Source organism: Nerophis lumbriciformis, linkage group LG04, assembly GCF_033978685.3.
Source record: "Nerophis lumbriciformis linkage group LG04, RoL_Nlum_v2.1, whole genome shotgun sequence".
Classification (NCBI taxonomy): domain Eukaryota; kingdom Metazoa; phylum Chordata; class Actinopteri; order Syngnathiformes; family Syngnathidae; genus Nerophis; species Nerophis lumbriciformis.
In genome coordinates this window covers 8,675,617-8,699,079 of record NC_084551.2, presented here as the reverse complement: position 1 = coordinate 8,699,079, position 23,463 = coordinate 8,675,617, and the positions used below count along the sequence as shown (strand labels likewise).

Here is a 23,463-nt window from a genome sequence, read left to right as displayed (position 1 = left end):
CATTTTAGCCACTAGGTAGAGCAACTCCAAATATGCTCACGACCTGAAGATGTCTTGTTCTATAATAATAATATTAATAATAATAATAATAGATTTTATTTGTAAAAAGCACTTTACATTGAGTAAACAACCTCAAAGTGCTACAGTGTATTAAAAAAATAAAAAATAAAAAGATAATAAAAAATAAATAAAAATTAAAACTAGAACAGCCAAATAGCTAAAACTAGTATGCATATAGCCCTGCGATGAGGTGGCGACTTGTCCAGGGTGTACCCCGCCTTCCGCCCGATTGTAGCTGAGATAGGCTCCAGCGGCCCCCGCGACCCCGAAGGGAATAAGCGGTAGAAAATGGATGGATGGATGGATGGATATTTCTATGTGTTGTCGCAAGGTTATTTGGAGCCAATTATTTGAGAAAATCAGACATATTTGGTGCATGGAAACGTACCGAGTGAGATACTAAGCCTTGTGTATTTGATGTGAGGTGTCACACGTATTTCTTTTTGTCGGCGACACTGTTGTACTGAACCCCACATGGTAATGTTGAAGAACAAAGCTTGTTTATTCGACTCAATCTTTGATAGCCAAACTTTTTCTGTCAGGATCTCTCACATCACCGTTACTAGTTTTGTGTATTTAGTTTTATTTCCTGTCCCTCTATTTTCCAACACTTTAGTCTGAGCGCTGGCTCCCTCACCTGTCCCTGATTGGTCATCAGGACACACCTGCCCCTGGTTGCCAATCAAGCTGCTTCCCTTCTACCTACCCAGAGAGGTCACTGTTATAATTCTAACCATTGTTTACATACCAACCCCAAGCTATTGTTAGCTTAGCTTTCTCCCTAATGCATGGTGCTATCAACAAACAGAAGCAGACCAATCCAATGATCCAATACCAATAATTTGGTACCGGTACCAAACGTATACATTTTAAGTTATTTGATATTATTCAAAATAAAGGGGACCAAATGTCAATATTGGCTTCATTTTGACACAAAATCTTACAATGCATTTAACATATGTTTTCGATTGCGCTAAAGGAACAATTGTTGACAGTTAAAATACAAATTAAACACATTGGGCATCTGTTTTTGCACTCAAAGAACAATTTCCAATTTCCCATATTACATATAGTCTGCTATAATCAAGAATTAGGTAGAAATAGAATACAAAGCTTTGTTGACATTCTATTAATCAATCATTAGTACATGCTAAAAACAAAACTATGGATAAAAGTACACGGATAAGACGTGTAGCATGTAAAACACACATTGTTAAAGATAAAACACAAATTGTAGGAATTTGTTATAAAATTCAGTAATTTTACTTGCATTAGTTTGCGCTTCATAAGCGGTTTTAACTAATATTTGGCATTAATCCAAGCAGCTGTGTGTGTGTCTACCTATCTACATGTGCACAGCATGGGAGCTGGTTAACTATGTTATGAAAAATAGTGCATATGTGTTTTCGAGAATGGCAATGTGTTGGGTGAGTGAGTGGGCGAGTAAGGAGAGAGAGCGGTATCGTGTGCACTGTGCAGTAGAGTGATGAACGTGTCCGGTCGTGTCCTGCAAAACTAATAACAAAGCAAACGGATTGTCACGAATCGGCGGCCTCGTCATTCTGATCAAAAAGCGGAGCTGAGCTGACCCATTGCCGGGCAAAGTGAAGGGTGTTTCCCCCAACAAAAACATTGGCCCTGGAGGGAACGTCTCCCCTGTGCTCTCGACTACGGTCTGGGAGCCGAACAGCCGGACAGGTGTAGCAACTACATTGTTACCTCTTTGCGCAGATCTGAATGCTTATTATTGAAATGTTTACCTTACGTTTGACGCATGGTGGTAATACTAATCGCCACATTTGGCGAGGCATGTTTTAAAGCAACACTTGCAGCGTGGTGCCTGCCTCTTTAGAGTGTCACCTTTATCGTTAGTTTTGAAGGCCAAATACCTCAAGTACTGTTTTTTTTCAAAGGCAGTATAGTACCGTTTCCAAGTCATTAGTACCGCTGTACTTTATTAATACTGGTACAACCCGAGTGCCGACAGGAATATTCAATTCATCCCTGGCACAAACCCATGTCCTACCCTCTCTTAACGCAGTCACGATCATCCCAGTCCCCAAGAAGACTGTCATAGAAGACTGAAATGACTACAGACCAGAGGCACTGACCCGTGGTTATGAAGTGTTTGTTCACCAATATATCAAAGCCTGCCATCCCCAGAACTTGGATTCACATCAGTTTGCCTACAGGCCAAACCGATCCACAGAGGACAGCATCATCAGTGCTCTACAATCAGCTGTGGAACATCTGGAACTTCCCGATACCTAAGTCAGGGTGCTGTTTGTCAACCACAGCTAAACATTCAATACCATCAACCCGACCACATTTCTCAGCCGCTATCAATATAATTTGGTACATTATCAATCATTTATTGTAGTTCAATGTAGTGTTGTCCCGATACCAATATTTATGGTACTGGTACCAAAATATTTAGGTACTTTTCTAAATAAAGGGGACCACAAAAAATGTCATTGGCTTCATCTTAACAAAAAATCTTAGGGTACATTAAACATATGTTTCTTATTACAAGTTTGTCCTTAAATAAAATAGAGAACATAAGAGACAACTTGTCTTTTAGTAGTAAGTAAACAAACAAAGACTCCTAAATAGTCTGCTGACATATGCAGTAACATATTGTGTCATTTATCATTCTATTATTTTGTCAACATTAAGGACAAGTGGTAGAAAATGAATTATTAATCTACTTGTTCATTTACTGTTGATATCTGCTTACTTTCTGTTTTAAAATGTTCTATCTACACTTCTGTTAACATATAATAATCACTTATTCTTCTGTTGTTTAATACTTTACATTAGTTTTGGATTAATTTATGTACACTCAAATTAGGGAACACAACAACAGATTGCATATAAACAAAATTACATTTTCAAAATAAGGCGATTGTTTACATTGTAGCGTCCCAGAAGAGTCGGTGCTGCAGGGGATTCTGGGAATTTGTTCTGTAGTGTTTATGTCGTGTTGCGGTGCAAATATTCTCCCCAAAATGTGTTTGTCATTGTTGTTTAGTATGGTTTCACTATATGGCACATGTTTATGACAGTGTTGGCGTTGTTCAATCATACGGCCACCCTTAGTGTGACAAGTATGGTGGTTGAGTAATAATGATGAATAATATCCATCCATCCATCCATCTTCTTCCGCTTATCCGAGGTCGGGTCGCGGGGGCAGCAGCTTAAGCAGGGAAGCCCAGACTTCCCTCTCCCCAGCCACTTCGTCCAGCTCTTCCTGTGGGACCCCGAGGCGTTCCCAGGCCAGCCGGGAGACATAGTCTTCCCAACGTGTCCTGGGTCTTCCCCGCGGCCTCCTACCGGTGGGACGTGCCCTAAACACCTCCCTAGGGAGGCATTCGGGTGGCATCCTGACCAGATGCCCGAACCACCTCATCTGGCTCCTCTCGATGTGGAGGAGCAGCGGCTTTACTTTGAGCTCCTCCCGGATGGCAGAGCTTCTCACCCTATCTCTAAGGGAGAGCCCCGCCACCCGGCGGAAGAAACTCATTTCGGCCGCTTGTACCCGTGATCTTGTCCTTTCGGTCATAACCCAAAGCTCATGACCATAGGTGAGGATGGGAACGTAGATCGACCGGTAAATTGAGAGCTTTGCCTTCCGGCTCAGCTCCTTCTTCACCACAACGGATCGATACAGCGTCCGCATTACTGAAGAAGCCGCACCGATCCGTCTGTCGATCTCACGATCCACTCTTCCCCCACTCGTGAACAAGACTCCGAGGTACTTGAACTCCTCCACTTGGGGCAAGATCTCCTCCCCAACCCGGAGATGGCACTCCACCCTTTTCCGGGCGAGAACCATGGACTCGGACTTGGAGGTGCTGATTCTCATGATGAATAATATGAATAACATAATGCAATCTTGTCTTGACTTTGTCAACTATAGACAAGTTTTAATGATAAATGGGGTATACTTGTATAGCACTTTTCTACCTTCAAGGTACTCAAAGCGCTTTGACACAATTTCCACATTCACCCATTCACACACACATTCACACACTGATGCCGTGAGCTGCCGTGCAAGGCCCTTACCACGACCCATCAGGAGCAAGTGTGAAGTGACTTGCTCAAGGACTTGACGGACGTGACTAGGACTGTAGAAGCTGGGGATTGAACCAGGAACCCTAAGGTTGCTGGCACGGCCACTCTCCCAACCGCGCCTCGACGTAATACATCCATTATTATGACTACGGTGTGTAGTGTAGCATGTATAGCTATCACTCGTTCTAGCTACGATGTGTAGTGTAACATGTATAGCAATCACTCGTTCTACGGGATTGATACTTAAATTGAACGTATTGATGTGTCTTCATGGAGACAAGGATTAATGACTTTGAAGTAGCTACAACACTGCTGACTGCGGCCAGACATTAGCCGCTAGCTAGCTAGCCATGTCTTAAAGCACCTCTTCCTGAGGGCGTTTCAGTGTTATAACCTCACCTTTATCTTTAGTTATTAAGCCAAAATTAGTCCGTTCTCCCTTTTCTGTCTACACTCTGTCTGCTTGTAAGAACTCTGTGATTGTGCACTGCCGAACATGCTCGTCTGCATGACAAGACGTGACGAGGATCGGTGGGGGACCGGTACTTTTTAGAGGCGGTATAGTACCATACTTGCCATCCCTCCCGGATTTTCCGGGAGACTCCCGAAATTCAGCACCTCTCCCGAAAACCTCCCGGGACAAATTTTCTCCCGAAATTCAGGCGGAGCTGGAGGCCACGACCCCTCCAGCTCCATGCGGACATGAGTCCGCTTTCCCACAATATAAACAGCGTGCCTGCCCAATCACGTTATAACTGTAGAATGATCGAGGGCGACTTCTTGGTTTCTTATGTGGGTTTATTGTTAGGCAGTTTCATTAACGTCCTCCCAGCGCTGTACCGACACACAACAACAGCAGTCACGTTTTCGTCTACCGTAAAGCAGTTTGTCTGCCGTAAACAGCAATGTTGTGACACTCTTAAACAGGACAATACTGCCATCTACTATTACGTGCATATGTGACAATAACATCTAGGGCTTTTAGAGAGTGCAGTGCACAACTGCGCACACAACAAGGAGACGAAGCAGAAGAACGAGGAAGATGACGAGTAAGATGAAGAAATACGATGGTAAGTTTCAAGCCGCAGCTGCGATTGGACCTGGATAGCCTCCGGGAAGAAGTAGTGGAGTACCAAGTGCTTGGCAGTGAAGATCTTCCTCAGGAAGCAAAGATTGACCGTTTTTTTTGGGCCATGCTCGGGAGAGATGGAAGATTCCAGACTGTAGTGCATTTGATGAAAGCACTTTTGTGCGTGCCACACAGCAATGCATCATCAGAGAGGGTGTTCAGCATGGTTAGAAAAATAGTGACAGAGAATAGAACAAGGATGGACAATTTAACCCTTAACTCAACAATGAGTAGATGAGTGTTATGTGTGTGTGTATATGTGTAAATAAATGAACACTGAAATTCAAGTATTTATTTTATTTATATATATATATATATATATATATATATATATATATATATGAGCTAAAATTCACTGAAAGTCAAGTGTTTCTTATATATATATATATATATATATATATATATATATATATATATATATATATATATATATATATATATATATATATATATATATATATTTAAGAAATACTTGACTTTCAGTGAATTCTAGCTATAAATATATATTTATTTTATTATATATATATATATATATATATATATATATATATGAAAAACTTGGTGAATTCTAGCTGTACATATACTCCTCCCCTCTTAACCACGCCCCCAACCACGCTCCCCCCCACCTCCCGAAATCGGAGGTCTCAAGGTTGGCAAGTATGTATAGTACTGAATATGATTAATTAGTATCGCGGTACTATACTAATACCGTACAACCCTAGTGCAATGTCAAAAAAACAAAGACCACCTTCATATTTAGCTGCAAGCATTTAGCTGTAGATTTTGCTCTTTAAAAATATATTTTTCAAAGGATTTATCTTTTTACATTTGTTTGTACGGTTGCCTGATTCTCAAATAAAACGAATGGGGAAATATATCTGACTCTTCTCAATACTGTTTCTGATCAAAGATTAAATGATATCCATCAAAAAAAAAAAAAAAAAGGAAACCATTTAACTGTACCCACAGCTGTAGCACCCTTTTATGGCAATATACGGCTCGAGAGGAGCAATGCTGCTGCTCTGAATACCAAGTGTGTTTGGGAGCCGCAACAAACAAGATGACCTTGATGTTTGGAAAGGTCAGTCCATATGCCGGCGTGAGTGGAAGAAGTATATGCGATGTTCCAGGCGGAAATTGCCGCGATGCCAAGGTGTTTCTTTGAAGCTGGTTCGGTTTTGCAGAGCACAAGCCGATTCCTACAGCAGTGAAAGCAATTAACAAGGAGAGGCATTATGAGAGCACTGAGCTTGTCAGGTCACCATTGTTGTGCATGTTAAGATGCAACTCGGGGATTCTACGTCTCGAAGATTAATTGGAGGCAGCGTATACGGCATTAGGGTAAAGATTTAGTTTACCTATTCCTCATGCACTGACACTGTTTTCTTGACTCATAGGCAAACTTATTTGCATTTACTGTGGACGTTAGAATGTTAGATGACGTGCAGAGATGGATATGTTGTGTTCTACAGCCTTATGCGGACACAAAAACTATATGCATACATTGAACAAAATATTGGATTTTGTACATTTTTACTTCTACAATTCAATTGCTTTTAATTTTGACAAAGCGATAATCATCATGTCACATATTTGATTACAGATTATTTTACATATTATATGGGGAAATAACTACAAAACTAAATTACATTCACTAACTGTCCACTAGATGCCGCAATAGCAATTATGTGTATCTTTGTAGATTATGCTACATATTTAAAATAAATAAATAAATAAACCGCAAAATGTTAGTGCACCTGTCGAGGAAAATGAGCAAACTACATAAATAACATCCTGTATTTTGATTTGGTATTGTTTTTGTTATCTTGATAGATTGAAAATTAACACCAATGAGTTGACTGTTGAACATTATCACATAATTTATTCAGAAAGTATACATGTGTCATGACTTGGTCCTGGGTGTTTGCTTTTCCGGGATGCAACGGAAAGTTGGCTCGGGCGAGACGGGAATGTAAGTACATGATTTATTTACAAACGAAAAGCGCGCACAGTGGCGGAGAAACAACTTGGCTATGAAAACAAATACTTGCACAAAGGCAGAAACTATGAACAACAAAAAACACTAACTGTGGCATTAATAAACAAAATTTACTTGGCATGGACAAAAGGAGCAGCATGAACGATGGACATGAAAAAAGTGTCAGGAATGTGCAGAGCATAAATGTGGGATGTCGAAAACAATGAACTTAAATACTATAGACATGATTAGTGAAAGCAGGTGCGTGACTCAAAACGTGAAACAGGTGCGTGACGTGACAGGTGAAAACTAATGGTTGCTATGGTGACAAAACAAAACAAATGTGCACAAAAAGTCCAAAAACAAAACCGAACATGACTAAAACAAAACATGATCATACAGACATGACATCATGAGGACAAATAAAGACAGAATAGTATTAAAACATAAAAACATTATGATTTGTACATTTTCAGAATGTGCTTGTTCTATGTTTTAAACAAAGAAAACAATCTGAAATTGTCTTTATTTTTAAATTATCATGCCGTGATTTTACCAGTCCGGCCCACTTGGGAATAGATTTTTCTCCACGAGGCCTCCGATCTAAAATGAGTTTGACACCCCTGATCCAAATGGTAAAAAAAAAAAAAAATGTTCATTTCGGGCAAATAAGTATGTTGACCGCCTGTGCCTTTTAAATGCAGTTAAATAATCTTCCACTAGATAACAGCAGGTAGCTAAAGACCTTGTTAGTCACACTATATAATTAGTTAATATAGAATCATAGCGGCGGCAGTGACAAAGATAAATGATAAACATTAAGTCTTGTTCCATACGAAGCTTTGCTGTATATTGCGGCTATATCCAGACAAACATGGCAATTTAAAAAAAGCAATATTCTATGGTTTGATTGGCAACACTAAATTGGCCCTATTGTGTGAATGTGAGTGTGAATGTTGTCTGTCTATCTGTGTTGGCCATGTGATGAGATGGCGACTTGTCCAGGGTGTACCACGCCTTTCGCCCGAATGCAGCTGAGATAGGCTCCAGCACCCCCCACGACCCCAAAAGGGACAAGCGGTAGAAAATGGATGGGGGAAAAAAAATGTGAGTTTCTATTTTGTACCGCTTGTACAACAGGTTAAAACCAAGACGTCAAATAACTTCAACTTGATTTAAACCCCTTAGGTCAGGGGTGCGGCTCTTTAGTGCCGGCCGAGTGGCTCTCCGGAGCTTTTTCAAAAATGTATGAAAAATGGAAAAAAATGAGGGAAAAATATATTTTTTGTTTGAATATAGTTTCTGTAGGAGGACAAACATGACACAAACCTTCCTAATTGTTATAAATCTCACTGTTTATATTAAACATGCTTCACTGATGAGAGTATTTGGCGAGCGCCGTTTTGTCCTACTAACGTTGGCGGTCCTTGAACTCACCGTAGTTTGTTGACATGTACAACTTTCTAAGACGTGTTTTATGCCACTCCTTTTTTGTCTCATTTTGTCCAACAAACGCTCAATGTTGTGCGTGAATGCAAAAAGGTGAGCTTTGTTGATGTCATTGACTTATGCGCAGTGCTAATCAGGCATATTTGGTGAGTGCATGACTGCAAGCTAATCGATTCTGACATGCGATTTTGGCTGTGTATGTACATTATGCATCATTATGCCTGGTGTGTAGGTATATTTGAGCTCATTTAATGTCCTTTAAGTCCTCCTAATTCAATTTATATGTGCATGTCTCATGACACATTGTCTGTATGTAATATTGGCTGCATTTCTGATGTGTGTCATGTTGTTCCAGACCAAAGCAAACATGACCTAGCTTTCCACAGATTGTAATAAATCCATTAAAAGAAGACCGCCTGCCGTTTCCTTCAACTTAGACACACACATCTATACCTTTTGGCCATTCTAAGCCAGTCATTTCCAGGAGTTATCTCACCCTCTGAGAAGCCTCCGTTTTACTAATGTTTTGCAATGTTGTAAAAATGTGTAGAATAAATATTACATTTCAACATTTCTGTCAACAAAGATTTGCTTCAGCCTGCAACACATACTTATTTTGATAGTAGGCTAGTATAGCTAATATAGACACTTACATCATGTGCTGCCTTCATTATAACACTTATACAAGGCTTTCAATTTTTTTAGGCTCCAGACAGATTTTTTTTATTTTTTATTTTCGGTCCAATATGGCTCTTTCAACATTTTGGATTGCCGACCCCTGCCCTAGGTCCTTCTATCTCAGGGGTCGGCAACCCGCGACTCCGGACTTTGATCACTCTGATGCGCTCAGCAGCTTACTTGCCGACCCCCCCGATTTTCCCGGGAGACTTCCGGATTTCAGTGCCTCTCGCAGAAAACTCCCGGGATTAATATTCTCCGAAATTCACATTTACAGTTGTAATAAGGGCGTGCCGTCATGGTACAGCAATTGGCGCCCTCTACAATCTGTATTAACAGCGTGCCAGCCCAATCCCTTGATATGCAGTCTGCATCTTCTGATCGCACACGTACGTGACAGCAAGGCATACTTGCTCAACAGCCACACAGGTTACACTGACGGTGATCATATAAAACAACTTTAACACTCTTACTAATAATGCGCCACACTTTGAACCAAAACCAAACAAGAATGACAAACACATTTCGGGAGAACATCTGCACCTTAACACAACATAAACACAACAGAACAAATACCCAGAATCCCATGCAGCCCTGACTCTTCCGGGCTACATTATACACCCCCGCTACCAAACCCCCCCCCCCCTGTGCGTTGGTTGAGGTGGGCGGGGTTTGGTAGCGGGGGTGTATAATGTAGCCCGGAAGAGTTAGGGCTGCATGGGTTTCTGGGTATTTGTCCTGTTGTGTTTATGTTGTGTTACGGTGCAGATGTTCTCCCGAAATGTGTTTGACATTCTTGTTTGGTGTGGGTTTACAGTGTGGCGCATTATAAGTAAGAGTGTTAAAGTTTTTTTTTTTTTTATACCGCCACACTGTGTGTAACCTGTGTGGTTGTTGACTAAGTATGCCTTGCTGTCACCTACGTGAGCAAACGGAAGCCCCATACAACGTGTGGCTGATCAGGCACGCCCGTTGTAATGGGTGCTATATGCTGTACCAACACAGCACACATGACGCTGAGAAGCGTCATTCATATTAAACCCTAACCCGCACCAGCATTCAAATTCCATATTAAGGTATGGGCAGCGTGTCTGAGAACCCTGGTTTATGCATAGCACAAAGCAAAAAAAAACTTTTTATACAGTGTTATTTCATTTTAAATTTCAAAAAATGTTTGTGGCTCCCATTGTTAACTTTAATTTGTGAAACTGGTCAAAATGGCTCTTTGACTGGTAAAGGTTGCCGACCCCTGTTCTATCTACACTACTTCCAGGCAAACTTGGGGTTTTGTCCATTTTCTAAATGTGCACCAAATTTGTAATTAAAAAATTTCAAGTTGGTAAAAAAATGAATTGTTTTTTGGGTCCGGAAACAAATATGAAAAAACAAGTTTTAGGGCAGCATGGTGGAAGAGGGGTTAATAGTGCATCTGCCTCACAATACGAAGGTCCTGAGTAGTCTTGGGTTCAATCCCGGGCTCGGGATCTTTCTGTGTGGAGTTTGCATGTTCTCCCCGTGACTGCGTGGGTTCCCTCCGAGTACTCTGACTTCCTCCCACCTCCAAAGACATGCACCTGGGGATAGGTTGATTGGCAACACTAAATGGTCCCTAGTGTGTGAATGTGAGTGTGAATGTTGTCTGTCTATCTGTGTTGGCCCTGCGGTGAGGTGGCGACTTGTCCAGGGTGTACCCCGCCTTCCGCCCGATTGTAGCTGAGATAGGCTCCAGCGCCCCCCGCGACCCCAAAGGGAATAAGCGGTAGAAAATGGATGGATGGAAGTTCTTATTTAGTTTTTGTTTTATTTTGAAAAATGCGGTTAGCAGGGACACAAGGACGGGCTCCCACTGATTCTGCATTAATGTGAGTTGATATTGGTGTGATCATACTCTACTAATTGGTGGGATTTGTATACACTGCAATATGTTTCTACTCCTTATTCACTTTACATAATTATGCCACCGTCACCCAAGCGGTAACGAGGGAAGTATAATGAGCGCAGGTATACTCCTCACTTAGTGGAGTCCATAGGTTAAATTAGCAGCTCGCTACTTAAGTACCCAGAACTGTAAATACAGCACACAAATGTAGCCATTAATCAAACCTGCACCGAACCTTTCCTCATGTCAATATGCATTAGCCGCTGACTGATTGCCATTTGTCTAATGAATCAATCCCTACCTTCAAACTCATACACCATTAATTCACTGATGAGCAGGGTCGCAGCGAAGTCCTCACGCAAATTCATCTTCTCCTGTCACTGATCCAAAAATAACCCTCAGCCCCACGTGTTGGTTGACTGTAACAAAACAAAATAGTTCAAACATATTCGCAGTTGCATGTGCGGCGTTTGTGCTCGGCGTCGTTATGTGTAAGTTGTGACTTTGTGGACCCCTTTTAGCATCCTTTTGAAAGCCAATAAGTTAATTGAGCGTTTGTGTAAAAACAGTTATTACACACTGATCTCAAGATGGAAGCAGTATTGATCATACCACAAATCTGACACAAGGTGCTTAAACCGACACCCGGCGCCTGAATCCACAATCATTGCTTGGCAAGGGTAGCCTCTGAGGTTAAGCACAGTTTTCAATCATCTAGCACAGTGGTTCTCAACCTTGTTGGAGGTACCGAACCCCACCAGTTCCATATGCGCTAGAGATGCGGGGTTTGCGGCCTCAACCGCGGATCGGGCGGATGAAATTTAAAAAAATTAGATTTTATCCGCGGGTCGGGTCGGGCGGTTGAAATTAAAAAAAAAAAGATTTTAAATAGATTCAGGCGGGTGGCAGTTAAATCAATTCGGAAATATATATACATAGTTAAATGTTGTTACCCACATACGAAAAACGAGCAGGCACCTGCTGCATATGCCACAACAGAAGAAAAAAAAAAGAAGAGATGGACACTTTTACGGAGCGGAGAAGGGACGCCTCGCCGGGGTCCGGGACCGAGGCCCCTTCCCCCGAGAGGGCCCCACCGGGAGCCGTAGCTGAGGCGATCCGCGAGAAGGGCCCGACGCACGTCCAGGGTCACCACCGCGCCCACCGCACCGACACCCCGCCTCGTCCGCCTTCGCCGCGGCCGGCGTCACGCGCAGCAGGTAAGCAGCTTACCTGCCCGCCACCCCCGTGGCCGGGGGCTCGTAACAGGGGTCACTCCGCGCGCTCCGCCCGCGCAGCTTACCTGCCCGCCACCCCTGTTGCCGGGGGCGCGTAACAGGGGTCACTCCGCGCGCAGTGCGCTCACGAAAGGGGTGGGGCTCACCCTGGTTGATATAGACAGCAGGACGGTGGCCATGGAAGTCGGAACCCGCTAAGGAGTGTGTAACAACCCACCTGCTGAATCAACTAGCCCTGAAAATGGATGGCGCTGGAGCGTCGGGCCCATACCCGTCCGTCGCCGGCAGCGAGACGCGTTTGGAGGTGCGCTCAGCGCGGCTCCCATATGATTGCGCACTGGTGTGCGTCTGGGCCGTGACAGCGTGGCACGCGAATGTCTGTGCTGCATTGGATCAGTCTCCTTTCTTTAACAGGCAAAAGCTTTATAACCTCACATCGTCTATATTAGATATATAACAACGGGCGGGTGCGGGCGGATACGGTTCTGATTAAATGTTAGATCGGGTGGATGGCGGATGGTTGACGACTTTCTGATGCGGTTGCGGATGAAATAATTGCCTATCCGCGCATCTCTAATATGCGCATTCACCAAACCCTTATTATTTAGTGAAAAATAAAATGTTTTTTTTCAAACTCAAGACAAAGTTATATGTTTTTGGTAACACTTTAGTATGGGGAACATATTCTAAGTAACAAAGACTTAATTTAGAGTTTTTTGGACACTAGGTGAACATATTCTTAGTAACAAAGACTTAATTTAGAGTTATTTGGTTAGGGTTAGGGTTAGAGGGTTAGGGTTATAATAAGGCCATGCCGAATAAGGCATTGATAAGTACTTAATAATGACTAGTTAAGAGCCAACATGTTACTAATTTGCATGTTAATAAGCAACTAATTAATGGTGAATATGTTCCCCATACTTAAGTGTTACCATGTTTTATTACTAGTGCACAAAATGAACCGTGCATGAACATCACCTTGTCCAAAGAACAAAACCAACGCAGTGCATAAACCCACAACAAATTACACACTTGCAAATCAGTCTGACTTCTGCTGTTGCCGTATCCGTAATACGCCGATAGGGAGAAGTTTTTATTCACACGATGAGTCGGGTGTGTTTTGAACTCCACCGAACCCCTGAGCCCGACTCACCGAACCCCTAGGGTTCGATCGAACCCAGGTTAAGAACCACTGATCTAGCATGTTACCAATGCTCCTCGACTGGAATAAGACCAAGCAACTACATCAAGTCATTCGATTTACACCCAGAAGTCCTGCTGGGATTACAACTTTTTTTTATATCTTATTTCTAACCTCCCTTTAAAGCATCCAATGTCATTCTTCCTAATGTTTTTTTCAGGTTTGTGGGTTGACATTTTTGGCTGAATTAATTTTGCGTATTAGAGTTTTAACTTTGCACTTACAGATGTAGCGACCAACTGTAGTGACTGACAGTTGTTTTCTGAAATGTTCCTGAGCCCATGTGGTGATATCCTTTACACACTGATGTCTCTTTTTGATGCAGTACCGCCTGAGGGATCGACGGTCCCTAATATCATCGCTTACGTGCAGTGATTTCTCCAGATTCTCTGAACCTTTTGATGATATTACGGACCGTAGTTGGTGAAATCCCTAAATTCCTCGCTATAGCTCGTTGAGAAACGTTGTTCTTAAACTGTTGCACAATTTGCTCACGCATTTGTTCACAAAGTGGTGACCCTCGCCCCATCCTTGTTTATGAATGACTGAGCATTTCGTGGGAGCTGCTATCATACCCAATCATGGCACCCACCTGTTCCCAATTAGCCTGTTCACCTGTGGGATGTTCCAAATAAGTCTTTGATGAGCATTCCTCAACTTTCTCTGTCTTGTTTGCCACTTGTGCCAGCTTTTTTGAAACATGTTCCAGGCGTCAAATTCCAAATGAGGTAATATTCGCAAAACATAACAAAGTTTACCAGTTTGAACGTCAAGTATCTTGTCTTTGCAGTCTAATCAATTGAATATAGGTTGAAAAGGATTTCCATCTCAAGATGGAAGCAGTATTGATCATAGCACAAATCTGACAAAACGCGCTTAAACCGACACCCGCCGTCTGAATCCACGTGTGAGTTGAGATTTTTGGCTGAATTAATTTTGCATAGTAGAGTTTTAACTTTGCACTTACAGATGTAGCGACCAACTGTAGTGACCGACAGTTGTTTTCTGAAATGTTCCTGAGCCCATGTGGTGATATCCTTTACACACTGATGTCACTTTTTGATGCAGTACCGCCTGAGGGATCGACGGTCCCAGATTCTCCGAAACTTTTGATGATATTACGGACCGTAGTTGGTGAAATCCCTAAATTTCTCGCTATAGCTCATTGAGAAACGTTGTTCTTAAACTGTTGCACAATTTGCTCACACATTTGTTGACAAAGTGGTGACCCTCGCCCCATCCTTGTTTGTGAATGACTGAGTATTTCATGGGAGCTGCTAATATACCCAATCATGGCACCCACCTGTTCCCAATTAGCCTGTTCACCTGTGGGATGTTCCAAATAAGTCTTTGATGAGCATTCCTCAACTTTCTCAGTCTTTTTTGCCATTAGTGCCAGCTTTTTTGAAACATGTTCCAGGCGTCAAATTCCAAATGAGCTAATGTTTGCAAAACATAACAAAGTTTACCAGTTCGAACGTCAAGTATCTTGTCTTTGCAGTGTAGTCAATTGAATATAGGTTGAAAAGGATTTCCATCTCAAGATGGAAGCAGTATTGATTATACCACAAATCTGACAAAACGTGCTTAAACCGACACCCGCCGTCTGAATCCACGTGTGAGTTGAGATTTTTGGCTGAATTAATTTTGCATAGTAGAGTTTTAACTTTGCACTTACAGATGTAGCGACCAACTGTAGTGACCGACAGTTGTTTTCTGAAATGTTCCTGAGCCCATGTGGTGATATCCTTTACACACTGATGTCACTTTTTGATGCAGTACCGCCTGAGGGATCGACGGTCCCAGATTCTCCGAAACTTTTGATGATATTACGGACCGTAGTTGGTGAAATCCCTAAATTTCTCGCTATAGCTCATTGAGAAACGTTGTTCTTAAACTGTTGCACAATTTGCTCACACATTTGTTCACAAAGTGGTGACCCTCGCCCCATCCTTGTTTGTGAATAACTGAGCATTTTGTGGGAGCTGCTTTTATACCCAATCATGGCACCCACCTGTTCCCAATTAGCCTGCTCACCTGTGGGATGTTCCAAATAAGTGTTGGATGAGCATTCCTCAACTTTCTCAGTCTTTTTGCCATTTGTGCCAGCTTTTTTGAAACATGTTCCAGGCGTCAAATTCCAAATGAGCTAATATTTGCAAAACACAACAAAGCTTACCAGTTCGAACGTCAAGTATCTTGTCTTTGCAGTATATTCAATTGAATATAAGTTGAAAAGGATTTCCATTTCAAGATGGAAGCAGTATTGATTATACCACAAATCTGACAAAACGTGCTTAAACCGACACCCGCCGTCTGAATCCACGTGTGAGTTGAGATTTTTGGCTGAATTAATTTTGCGTAGTAGAGTTTTAACTTTGCACTTACAGATGTAGCGACCAACTGTAGTGACCGACAGTTGTTTTCTGAAATGTTCCTGAGCCCATGTGGTGATATCCTTTACACACTGATGTCGCTTTTTGATGCAGTACCGCCTGAGGGATCGATGGCGCCCCATAATACACCTGCTGTGATCCTGTTTTTATGTTTGTATGTTTTTATTAATTCTATTTTGATTATTTATTTTTTATCGTGTTCTGTTTGTGTTGTGTTGTGTTTGCTCGGTACTCGTTTTATCTTTTAACCTGCTCATTGTACAGCACTTTGGCTACCCCTGTGGTAAATTTTAAATGTGCTCTATAAATAAAGTTGATTTGATTTGATTTGATAATATCATCGCTTACGTGCAGTGATTTCTCCAGATTCCCTGAACCTTTTGACGATAACACGGACCGTAGATGGTGAAATCCCTAAATTTCTCGCTATAGCTGGTTGAGAAATGTTGTTCTTAAAATGTTGGACAATTTTCTCACACATTTGTTCACAAAGGGGTGACCCTCGCCCCATCCTTGTTTGTGAATGACTGAGTATTTCATGGGAGCTGCTATCATACCCAATCATGGCACCCACCTGTTCCCAATTAGCCTGTTCACCTGTGGGATGTTCCAAATAAGTCTTTGATGAGCATTCCTCAACTTTCTCAGTCTTTTTTGCCATTTGTGCCAGCTTTTTTGAAACATGTTCCAGGTCGTCAAATTCCAAATGAGGTAATATTCGCAAAACATAACAAAGTTTACCAGTTCGAACGTCAAGTATCTTGTCTTTGCAGTCTAATCAATTGAATATAGGTTGAAAAGGATTTCCATCTCAAGATGGAAGCAGTATTGATTATACCACAAATCTGACAAAACGTGCTTAAACTGACACCCGCCGTCTGAATCCACGTGTGAGTTGAGATTTTTTGGCTGAATTAATTTTGCATAGTAGAGTTTTAACTTTGCACTTACAGGTGTAGCGGCCAACTGTAGTGACCGACAGTTGTTTTCTGAAATGTTCCTGAGCCCATGTGGTGATATCCTTTACACACTGATGTCGCTTTTTGATGCAGTACCGCCTGAGGGATCGACGGTCCCAGATTCTCCGAAACTTTTGATGATATTACGGACCGTAGATGGTGAAATCCCTAAATGTCTCTCTATAGCTGGTTGAGAAACGTTGTTCTTAAACTGTTCGACAATTTGCTCACGCTTATGTTCACAAAGGGGTGACTCCTACCCCATCCTTGTTTGTGAATGACTGAGCATTTCGTGGGAGCTGCTATCATACCCAATCATGGCACCCACCTGTTCCCAATTAGCCTGTTCACCTGTGGGATGTTCCAAATAAGTCTTTGATGAGCATTCCTCAACTTCCTCAGTCTTTTTTGCCATTTGTGCCAGCTTTTTTGAAACATGTTCCAGGCGTCAAATTCCAAATGAGGTAATATTCGCAAAACATAACAAAGCTTACCAGTTCGAACGTCAAGTATCTTGTCTTTGCAGTCTATTCAATTGAATATAGGTTGAAAAGGATTTCCATCTCAAGATGGAAGCAGTATTGATTATACCACAAATCTGACGAAACGTGCTTAAACCGACACCCGCCGTCTGAATCCACGTGTGAGTTGAGATTTTTGGCTGAATTAATTTTGCATAGTAGAGTTTTAACTTTGCACTTACAGGTGTAGCGACCAACTGTAGTGACCGACAGTTGTTTTCTGAAATGTTCCTGAGCCCATGTGGTGATATCCTTTACACACCGATGTCGCTTTTTGATGCAGTACCGCCTGAGGGATCGACGGTCCAAGATTCTCCGAAACTTTTGATGATATTACGGACCGTAGTTGGTGAAATCCCTAAATTTCTCGCTATAGCTCATTGAGAAACGTTGTTCTTAAACTGTTGAACAATTTGCTCACGCATTTGTTCACAAAGTGGTGACCCTCGCCCCATCCTTGTTTGTGAATGACTGAGCATTTTGTGGGAGCTGCTTTTATACCCAATCATTACACCCACCTGTTTCCAATTAGCCTGTTCACCTGTGGGATGTTCCAAATAAGTCTTTGATGAGCATTCCTCAACTTTCTCAGTCTTTTTTGCCATTTGTGCCAGCTTTTTTGAAATATGTTCCAGGCGTCAAATTCCAAATGAAGTAATATTCGCAAAACATAACAAAGTTTACCAGTTCGAACGTCAAGTATCTTGTCTTTGCAGTCTAATCAATTGAATATAGGTTGAAAAGGATTTCCATCTCAAGATGGAAGCAGTATTGATCATACCACAAATCTGACAAAACGTGCTTAAACCGACACCCGCCGTCTGAATCCACGTGTGAGTTGAGATTTTTGGCTGAATTAATTTTGCATAGTAGAGTTTTAACTTTGCACTTACAGATGTAGCGACCAACTGTAGTGACCGACAGTTGTTTTCTGAAATATTCCTGAGCTTATGTGGTGATATCCTTTACACACTGATGTCGCTTTTTGATGCAGTACCGCCTGAGGGATCGACGGTCCCTAATACCATCGCTTACGTGCAGTGATTTCTCCAGATTCCCTGAACCTTTTGACGATATTACGGACCGTAGATGGTGAAATCCCTAAATGTCTCTCTATAGCTGGTTGAGAAACGTTGTTCTTAAACTGTTCGACAATTTGCTCACGCTTATGTTCACAAAGGGGTGACTCCTACCCCATCCTTGTTTGTGAATGACTGAGCATTTCGTGGGAGCTGCTATCATACCCAATCATGGCACCCACCTGTTCCCAATTAGCCTGTTCACCTGTGGGATGTTCCAAATAAGTCTTTGATGAGCATTCCTCAACTTCCTCAGTCTTTTTTGCCATTTGTGCCAGCTTTTTTGAAACATGTTCCAGGCGTCAAATTCCAAATGAGGTAATATTCGCAAAACATAACAAAGCTTACCAGTTCGAACGTCAAGTATCTTGTCTTTGCAGTCTAATCAATTGAATATAGGTTGAAAAGGATTTCCATCTCAAGATGGAAGCAGTATTGATCATACCACAAATCTGACACAAGGTGCTTAAACCGACACCCGCCGTCTGAATCCACAATCGTTGCTTGGCAAGGGTAGCCTCTGAGGTAAAGCACTGTTTTCAATCATCTAGCATGTTACCGATGCTCCTCGACTGGAATAAGACCAAGCAACTACATCAAGTCAAACGATTTACACCCAGAAGTCCTGCTGGGATTACAACTTTTTTTTTTATATCTTATTTCTAACCTCCCTTTAAAGCACCCAAAGTCATTCTTCCTAATGTTTTTTTTTTTTTCAGGTCTGTAGGTTGACATTTTTGGCTGAATTCCCAGACAAGAGTGTGTGGTATGAAAAAAAACAAACAAAAAAAACCTGGCTGCGTGGTTCATTGCAGGTAGCGTGTACTGATCAGACAGGTCTTACATCGCAGTGACGACAAACTCCTATCACATTTGGGACTCACAACACGGAAGCCGAGGGTTTCCAACATCCTCCCTGAGGACGACTGGGAAGTAAATCTGCCAAGCCTATTTTCTCGTTGACAGATTCGTATGGGAAAACATTGGAGAGCCAGAGCTGCAAACTGTTCATCAAAAACACTTCATCACACATGATTGTACATTTTCGGGCGTATGTGTGTACTATATGTGGATATCAATCCAAATTCCCTCTCATTTTTGTTCTATTATAGCCAAATATTTGCTATCACAATAGTCAGAGAAAAAACAAAACGTATGCATTCCCAATAGACTGGGTAGACACATTCAAAAGGTATTTTTAAAACTGGATGTCGTCCATAAGCATCCAATAACCATATGGCCATTTTATCTAGTCAGAAGCCTGAAGAAAGTCTTTTTTTTTATTTATTTATTTATTTATTTATTTATTTATTTTAAAATAAAACAATGGTATTTCTAGGAAAACAAATATCCTGTGTAAACTGGCAGTGCAACTAAATTATTAATGAATATTACACTTAATAAAAATAAAATTAACCAAACACAGAAAATGTCAACGAGAAAAGGGTTTTCATGACTGGTAAATAAGGATAAATACTTGATGTCAAACATGAGTGTGCTCAGTTTAAAATTGAGCTGCATTTTTTTTTATTAAAGAAACTGCTCTTCTACAAAACCCAAAACCAGTGAAGTTGGCACGCTGTGTAAATGGTAAATAACAATTATTTTCAACCTATATTCAATTGAATAGACTGCAAAGACAAGATATTTAATTTTTTTGCAAATAATCATTAACTTAGAATTTAATGGCAGCAACACGTTGCAAAAAAGTTGGCACATGGGCATTTTTACCACTGTGTTACATGGCTTTTCCCTTATAACAACACTCAGTAAACGTTTGGGAACTGAGGAGACCATTTTTTTAAGCTTTTCTGGTGCAATTCTTTCCCATTCTTTCTTGATGTACAGCTTAAGTTGTTCAACAGTCCGGGGTCTCTGTTGTGGTATTTTAGGCTTCATAATGCGCCACAAATTTTCAATTGGAGACCGGTCTGCACTACAGGCAGGCCAGTCTAGTACCCACACTTTTTTTCTACGAAGCCACGCTGTTGTAACATGTGCAGAATGTGGCTTGGCATTGTCTTGCTGAAATAAGCAGGGGCGTCCATGAAAAAGAGGATGCTTGGATGGCAACATATGTTGCTCCAAAACCTGTATGTACCTTTCAGCATTAATGGTGCCTTCACAGATGTGTAAGTTACCCATGCTTTGGGCACTAATACACCCCCATACCATCACAGATGCTGGCTTTTGAACTTTGCGCCTATAACAGTCTGGATGGTTCTTCTCCTCTTTGGTCCAGAGGACACAACGTCCACAGTTTCCAAAAACAATTTGAAATGTGGACTCGTCAGACGACAGAATACTTTTCCACTTTGCATCAGTCCATCTTAGATGAGCTCTGGCCCAGCGAAGCCGGCAGCGTTTATGGGTGTTGTTGATAAATGGCTTTCACTTTGCATAGTAGAGTTGTAACTTGCACTTACAGATGTAGCGACAAACTGTGATTACTGACCGTGGTTTTCTGAAGTGTTCCTGAGCCCATGTGGTGATATCCTTTACACACTGATGTCGCTTTTTGATGCAGTACCATCTGAGGGATTGAAAGTCCGTAATATCATCGCTTATGTGCAGTGATTTCTCCAGATTCTCTGAACCCTTTGATGATATTACGGACCGTAGATTGTGAAATCCCTAAATTCCTTGCAATAGCTGGTTGAGAAATGTTGTTCTTAAACTGTTTGACATTTTCCTCACGCATTTGTTCACAAAGTGGTGACCCTCGCCCCATCCTTGTTTGTGAATGACTGAGCATTTCACGGGAGCTGCTTTTATACCCAATCATGGCACCCACCCTTTCCCAATTAGCCTGTTCACCTGTGGGATGTTCCAAATAAGTGTTTGGTGAGCATTCCTCAACTTTTTCAGTCTTTTTTGCCACTTGTGCCAGCTTTTTTGAAACATATTCCAAATGAGCAAATATTTGCAAAAAATAACACTGTTTACCAGTTCAAAGGTTAAGTATCCTGTGTAGTCAATTGAATATAGGTTGAAAAGGATTTGCAAATCATCGTGTTTTGTTTTTATTTACAATTTACACAACGTGTCAACTTTTGTAAATGTGTCCACTGGATGTCACAACAGCAATTCTGTTAGGCAAGCGAATAGTTTATATCAGGGCGAGCAAGCATACCAAGCAAGAGGTACACAGTAAAGCGGGGGGCTGTGACTCCTCCTCCTCGAACCAATGTAAAACAAACAGGAGTCAAACAAATAATTGGTAACCCCACTTAAAATGCAGCATGAGACACTACACATTGACATAGTTCTGTGCAAATTTAAAGAAAGTGAAAAGTGGAGATGACAAATGAAGTAGTTGGTACATAGAAGCGTTTTTATTCATGCTTTATGTTGTCCCCTCAGACTAGAGCTGTCCTATCTAGTCATGAGCATGAACTCATGTACTCAAATCACCAAAGCAGTGTCACTGATTGTTCAAAATCAGCGTATTGAAAATGCAATCAGAATTTGTAACACCGAGGGCTTCTTAGATCTAAATAACACGTGCTAAATAGCATGTGCATACTGTAGAATGGTGTGTACTATTATTGGGCGTGTTTCAGGTGATCTACTAAGACCGTGTGTACTATTGGAAAACCATCGGTGGAGACCGCCCTATTTTAAATTAGGATTCCATGTGTGCTACAGCTGTCACCATGGAGACACTCATTTACTGCACACCCATCGTAATCATAAGCTCCAACCTGTAGTGCTGTGAAAAATCCAATGCTTAAATAATTAGTACCATCTTTTCTAGGCAATATAGGAGCTCGGCCAAGACAACAGAAGGTTTGCCGGGAAAATTTGATGGAGATGCATGTTGCTTGGTAGAGTGGACGTGCCAGCAACTTGAGGGTTGCAGGTTCGATCCCCGCTTCCGCCATCCTAGTCACTGCCGTTGTGTCCTTGGGCAAGACACTTTACCCACCTGCTCCCAGTGCCAACCACACTGGTTTAAATGTAACTTAGATATTGGGTTTCACTATGTAAAAGCGCTTTGAGTCAATAGAGAAAAGCGCTATATAAATATAATTCACTTCACTTCACATTCTTCATAGGGATATAGTGCCACCATAGAATATTTATCCTATTAAAAAAAAAAAACGCCAGCAGACATCAAAACGAACCGATTGGATTTGTATACAATTAGAAAATGTTCTTGCTGAATAGATGACACGTCTGACAATTTTATTTCTGACAGTCCAAGTGTGTTGATTTGCGCTCCGAAGGAGGATTCTCTCTCCATCATTTATCATCGCAGTGATCACCGCCTCACAACCTTTTGTGCGTAACTGAGCCAGTTAGCGCTTACATTCATAGTGTGCTAAATATAAACAAACAGTTTCAGTCTTGATCAATCACATTGCGGCCAACGTATGGTTACATTTGCATCTCCACCTCCAAGTATTTTGGGTGTTCTGGTAATCAGCGTGTATTCTGCACATACATGAAGACAGAGGTGCTTAATGGATTTGTGGTCTTGTGGTTAGAGTGTCCCCCCCTGAGATAGGTAGGTCGTGAGTTCAAACCCCGGCCGAGTCATACCAAAGACTATAAAAATGGGACCCATTACCTCCCTGCTTGGCACCCAGCATCAAGATAGATGGATAGGTCTTTATTGCAGAAGTACAACAAAACGTTGTTTTCAGCACAAACCCGTTCAAGATGAGACAAACAAAAACAAGCGGTGGTGAAGAGGTGGGGGAGGGGGGGTGTGCATGTGTGCCCAATTGTCTTGGGTGTGATGATGTATGTTTTTTTATAGACTGAGGCCGATCTGCAAAAGTTCGACTCCAGGTGTCGTTGAGGAGGGAGGGAGGGA

At 41.7% G+C, this 23,463-nt stretch overlaps 1 protein-coding gene across 3 annotated transcripts in view; it reads right to left on the bottom strand.

Moving 5' to 3' along the window:
- The window catches only part of grik2 (glutamate receptor, ionotropic, kainate 2), a 581,700-nt gene that overhangs the window by 288,028 nt on the left and 270,209 nt on the right, over positions 1–23,463 (bottom strand). The window lies entirely within an intron of this gene.